Source organism: Corvus brachyrhynchos, unplaced genomic scaffold, assembly GCF_000691975.1.
Source record: "Corvus brachyrhynchos isolate BGI_N302 unplaced genomic scaffold, ASM69197v1 scaffold65, whole genome shotgun sequence".
Taxonomy (NCBI): Eukaryota; Metazoa; Chordata; class Aves; order Passeriformes; family Corvidae; genus Corvus; species Corvus brachyrhynchos.
Window position 1 is genome coordinate 963,041 of NW_008238365.1, and position 5,417 is coordinate 968,457.

Here is a 5,417-nt window from a genome sequence, read left to right on the forward strand (position 1 = left end):
ACACCCCACCCCGGCACTGCTGAGTGTCGGAGCCACAGGAGCTGAGGGTGCCCTGGATGCTGGGCAGGGATCCCGGCAGCAGAGATCCTGGGCTTCCCTTCAGCTCCCCCTCATCCCTGAGCGAGAGCAGCCTCGGGATGGGCTGGGATGGTCCCTTCCCATCCCTCTCCCGGGTCATGTCTGCTCTGGGGCATCCTCCAGGGGACAGAGCTGCCCTAGGACGTGGCAGGTGGCAGCTGGAACCCCAGGGATGGAGCAGAGCCCCAGGGAGGGCAGTTGAGCAAGGGCCCTGTGTCCAGCTGGGCACGGCGGCACCTTTGGGCATTTGGGATCAGCCCCTGTCGCACTCAGGGGTCACCAGCACGTTGGGCAGGAGGGGCTGTGCCCTCCCCAGCCCAGTACAGCCCCCCTGACCCCAGAGAGCAGGGCTGGCATCAAGGGCAGGAGGTTTTGGCTCAAAAATCCGCGGCCCCGCGCAGGGATTGGGCTCATTTTCCCCTGGGAGTTAAAGGCCTGCTCGGAGCTCATTCTCAGAGAAAGTCTCCTCTCCCGAGGGTGAAGCACACCTCAGAGAGGGGGAACGCTCCTCAGAAGGGTCTCTGTCCCCTCCTGTTGACCCTGCACGTCCCATTTTGCCCCAGGAGCCTCCCCACCCCTCACACTTGGTGCTCTTCACGCTTTGCCAAGTGAGCAGCTCAGCCATGCCCAGCTGAGCTCCCCAGGAAATGTTGTGTTTCGTGGTGAACTTACTCACCAAAAAGGCTGCTCAGCATTAAGGGAGGGCTGCTCCTCCTGCAGCTCCTCCCGTGGATTCCTTGGCTCCAAAGCTTTCAGGGAGTTGAAGCACGGGATACAAACTCTCCTGGCACACACCAGGGATGCAGCTGAGGGGGGAAGTTAGCTGGTGTTGGCTGGAATTCGTTCTCCCAGGGTTAGAACAGAGGGAGCAGGAGTTTAGTCACTTATTTGGGTTAATTCTGCTTTTTATCACCAGGAATTCAGGCCTCATCTCAGCCTCGTGTTAAACTGGATTAGTTTCACTGACAGCGCTGGAGCTCCCAGACTGACACCGGCACATCTCGTTATATAATGCAGCAAAGATAAAAATACAGCAGGGTAAAATATCAGCTGTTAGAGGAAATAACTGGAGCACCCGCACATTTAATGCACCCTGAAGAAATGGGGGGAGAGTGGAGGAATGCACGGGGCATCTTCTATCGCAGGGTACCAAAGCACTGCACAAATCATGACTTATTCAAACCTTGTCACACGCTGGTCACAGCCAGAACAATCCTGGGGCAGGGCATGAACCTGGGGAGCACCAGCAGACAAGGAAATATTAAAACTAAAGAGGTTTCCAATGGGAAAAGCCATCTCACCGAGACGGAAAGGTTTTGCTGGAGCACACTGATGGCAAGAGAGTTTTGGGCAGAGCAATTCCCAAGCAATTCAGCATCCAGATGGGACCCTGGGCAGTCAGTTTGTGGAGAGGGGCTGGGGGCTTGTGTCAGGACAAGGTTTCCTGTGCTGTGTGTTCCATCTTTGCTGGATGTTTCCTCTCAGTCTGGAGAGATGAATGTTCCCGAGCCCGCTCCAAGCACTTCATTCCATGAGCTGTGGGAAGCTGCTGTGAGTTTTCAGCTTGGGCTGAGAAAATAAACGTCCTCTGCAGCATCAGGCTGCCCCTTGCAACCTCAGTAAATGCTCCTTCCTCAAGCCCTGGGTGATTCCCTGCTCTTGTCTGTATTCCCAGTGGGAAAGGTCACTCGCTCTCATGGAGACTCTGGGGTTTAATTCAGTGGGAACTGAGATCCTCTTTCCAGGATTCTTTATCCATGTGCTGACAGCCTGATCCCTAAAACTGCCGGGCCTGGGGCCCTGATGCAGCACCCTGAGCTCCCCAAAGACGAGAGGATCGGCGCTGCAGAGGCAGAGGGGACATGGGATGGTGCAGGAGAGGCATTCCCGGCAAACAGATCCCGCCAGCGACGCCTTGTTTGTGCCCAGGATCAAACCCAGACCTCCCTGAGGGCTTCTCCTCCTGCCTGGGGGTTTCCTTCCCATCCCCTGCTGCACCTCTGGGTGCTGGGATTCCCATTCGGCTCCGGGTGTTCCTCTGCCTAAGGAAAAGCCCGGCGCTCCCAGTGTCCCTGCCCACCCTGGGATGGGCTCCCAATGCCCCTGCCCACCCTGGGATGGGCTCCCAATGCCCCTGCCCACCCTGGGATGGGCTCCCAATGCCCCTGCCCACCCTGGGATGGGCTCCCAATGCCCCTGCCCACCCTGGGATGGGCTCCCAATGCCCCTGCCCACCCTGGGATGGGCTCCCAATGCCCCTGCCCACCCTGGGATGGGCTCCCAATGCCCCTGCCCACCCTGGGATGGGCTCCCAATGCCCCTGCCCACCCTGGGATGGGCTCCCAATGCCCCTGCCCACCCTGGGATGGGCTCCCAATGCCCCTGCCCACCCTGGGATGGGCTCCCAATGCCCCTGCCCACCCTGGGATGGGCTCCCAATGCCCCTGCCCACCCTGGGATGGGCTCCCAATGCCCCTGCCCACCCTGGGATGGGCTCCCAATGCCCCTGCCCACCCTGGGATGGGCTCCCAATGCCCCTGCCCACCCTGGGATGGGCTCCCAATGCCCCTGCCCACCCTGGGATGGGCTCCCAATGCCCCTGCCCACCCTGGGATGGGCTCCCAATGCCCCTGCCCACCCTGGGATGGGCTCCCAATGCCCCTGCCCACCCTGGGATGGGCTCCCAATGCCCCTGCCCACCCTGGGATGGGCTCCCAATGCCCCTGCCCACCCTGGGATGGGCTCCCAATGCCCCTGCCCACCCTGGGATGGGCTCCCAATGCCCCTGCCCACCCTGGGATGGGCTCCCAATGCCCCTGCCCACCCTGGGATGGGCTCCCAATGCCCCTGCCCACCCTGGGATGGGCTCCCAATGCCCCTGCCCACCCTGGGATGGGCTCCCAATGCCCCTGCCCACCCTGGGATGGGCTCCCAATGCCCCTGCCCACCCTGGGATGGGCTCCCAATGCCCCTGCCCACCCTGGGATGGGCTCCCAATGCCCCTGCCCACCCTGGGATGGGCTCCCAATGCCCCTGCCCACCCTGGGATGGGCTCCCAATGCCCCTGCCCACCCTGGGATGGGCTCCCAATGCCCCTGCCCACCCTGGGATGGGCTCCCAATGCCCCTGCCCACCCTGGGATGGGCTCCCAATGCCCCTGCCCACCCTGGGATGGGCTCCCAATGCCCCTGCCCACCCTGGGATGGGCTCCCAATGCCCCTGCCCACCCTGGGATGGGCTCCCAATGCCCCTGCCCACCCTGGGATGGGCTCCCAATGCCCCTGCCCACCCTGGGATGGGCTCCCAGCACCGGGTGCTGCTTCCTCAGCCCACCGGGGTGTGGAGGTGTTCAGGGCTGCCTGATGTGGCTCAGGTTCACGTGGTGGCAGAGTGAAATCGGGTCCCCAGAGGTGCCCCAGCACCCAAATGTGTCCCTGTGGCTGCACTGCCACCCCCAAACATCACACCAGCCCCCCAGAGCCCTCGAGGGTCACTCAGGGAGAGAGAAAACCACAGCAGCCCTTTCAGGAGGGGCTTTTTTAGGGCTATTGCAGCTTTTTAAACCTTTTGAATTATTCACCAGCAGCGAACCAAAACAAAGCGTTTGGAGACAACTCTTTGAAATGCTCTGCTTGAAAACAACCCCAAGCAAATCCAAAATATTCATCCAGGCACTGCCAGGCCCCCATCATTCCCAGGTGCAATCCTGTCCATCCCAAAGGCTGGAGGATTTTTGCAGGGACATCCTGGGATTTGGGGCTGCTCGTGCTTCAATGTGTCAAATGTGCTTTGAAAGAGCTGAATATTGAGCTGAAAACCAGCCATGAATTTGTGTCTCAGGAAGGGTTTAAGCCCTGCTCCTCCCCCTCCCCACCCATCGGAGCCTCTGGGGCTGCCCTGGGCCCAGCATCCTCCCCTGGCAGAGGTAAAATTTCCCCTTGGAAATAATCCCAGTGCTGAGGTGAGGAGTTTATCTGGAAAGAGCCTGCAAACCCCATCTCTTGATTTTTGTGTATTTCCTTTGAAAAAGGCTCCATCCTCTTCCCATCCCCTCAAGGAAGCTGCTGGCACATTCCCCATCCTCTCCTCTGCCATCCTTTGCTGCCGTGGCAGCCCTGGGCAACGCTTCCCTGCCAGGCTGGAGCAGATGTGGCTGAGGGAATTTACCAGGATGCCAAGGGGGTTACCCTGACCCGTGTGAGAGCCGTGAGCTCCCCGTGCACCCCACGCTCAGCTCGGTTCGAGGTGTTCTCAATCACAGCCAGTTTTCAGTTTTCCCCTGCGGAAAAGCCTCGGGGCTGCCTTTGGTCCCAGCAGTGCTGCTCTGCCCTCTCCCCGTTGCACCCCTGCATTTATGAGGGGATTTCTCTCTCTCCAAGCTGCTTTTTTTTCCCTGAAGGGCCCTTTCCCCCCCAAGCTGTTCCCTCCCACCCCTCCAGCCCTGCAGCACCAGGGGCAGATTTTGCTGTTGCTGGTGTCACTTTCACATCCAGGCTGTGCCAGAATATCAAATTTAAGGCGCAGACAGGAACAAAGGCAGCGAGGCTGTTGTAGAACAACAGATGGGCAGTGCCTGTGCTGCTCTGGTTGGGCAGATTTCGGAGCTAATAATAATTGTAAACATCTCTCTGCACCGTGTTTAATCCCCATAATCTCCTTGCCCTGCAGCCCAGATTGTTGTTTGCCGTGTGTGCCGAGGTTGTTCTGTGCCTGGGACATCCCTGCACCTCGGTGAGGTGTAACCAGCACCCAGGGGGGGATTCCAGCAGGGATTTCTCTGCCAGCACAGCACCCTTCCCATGGAGAAGGGGCAGGGCTGGGGCAGTGTGAGAGGTGCCAGAGAGTTAAAATAGAAAATAAATGTTTCACGCTGAGCCTGTGCAGGCAGAGGTCACATTTTAGTGCTGGCTCTGCTCTGGATGTGCTTTAAGCTCTGGCAGGGGCCTGTTCTCACAAGCCCTGGAGTTTCACACAGCCCCCAGGGTGGTGTTATCAGGTTACAAATCTCCCTTTCCATTAAAACATGAGGTTTCGGGATTTTTGTGGTTGGAAATATGAATAACACGAGTTCAAAAATCCACACAGCAAGCAGAGAAACATCACTTAGTATCTTTTTTTTTTTTTTTTTTTTTTTTTTAATCTCTGGATCCAGGGGAGGAGCTGACTCTGGGGTTTGGAGCTTTAAATAGAAAAACTGGGATCTGCTCACGTGGCTGCAGAGCTGGGCCCTCCCCGGCTGTCCGGAGGGAAGGGCGGCCACTGACCACTCCAAAAAGTCGCCAAATCCTTTTCTGGAAGTCTTTGCTGACTTCTCTCTTTTTTTTTTTTTTTTTTTTTTT